Source organism: Etheostoma spectabile, chromosome 9 (assembly GCF_008692095.1).
Source record: "Etheostoma spectabile isolate EspeVRDwgs_2016 chromosome 9, UIUC_Espe_1.0, whole genome shotgun sequence".
NCBI lineage: Eukaryota > Metazoa > Chordata > Actinopteri > Perciformes > Percidae > Etheostoma > Etheostoma spectabile.
The window spans coordinates 28,079,254-28,079,647 of record NC_045741.1 but is presented as its reverse complement, the minus strand read 5'-3'; positions in this window follow the sequence as shown (position 1 = coordinate 28,079,647).

Genomic DNA, 394 nt, shown 5'->3' with positions numbered 1-394 from the left:
ATCTTAGGAGCAGAAATGCACCGGCGTCTGAGGAGGGGCTGATTTCTGATGAGAGTGTTACATCCAGTCTGGGCGACATACTCTTTCGGAGTTTTGCCGGGGCTCTGAATACTGAGGACAAAGTAGAGTGTGTCAGCTCACAGCGCTTGACAGGTTGGGTTGGTAAAGAGGTGGCAGAAAGTGTCAAATCTGCTCTCTCCACTACTATGTGCACTACAGAGCCTGTGATAATTCAGCACATCACTCCCCCTCGCAGGCTTAATGCTATGGTTGGTCATGTCGGCAAAATTGTAAAAGCTTTGTGCTCGGCTCAAACCTGTATGGCGACAAAGAATCATACCAGTCCCACGCAGAAAATAGAACAGATGCCCTTCCAGGGAGAAGTGACAGAAGG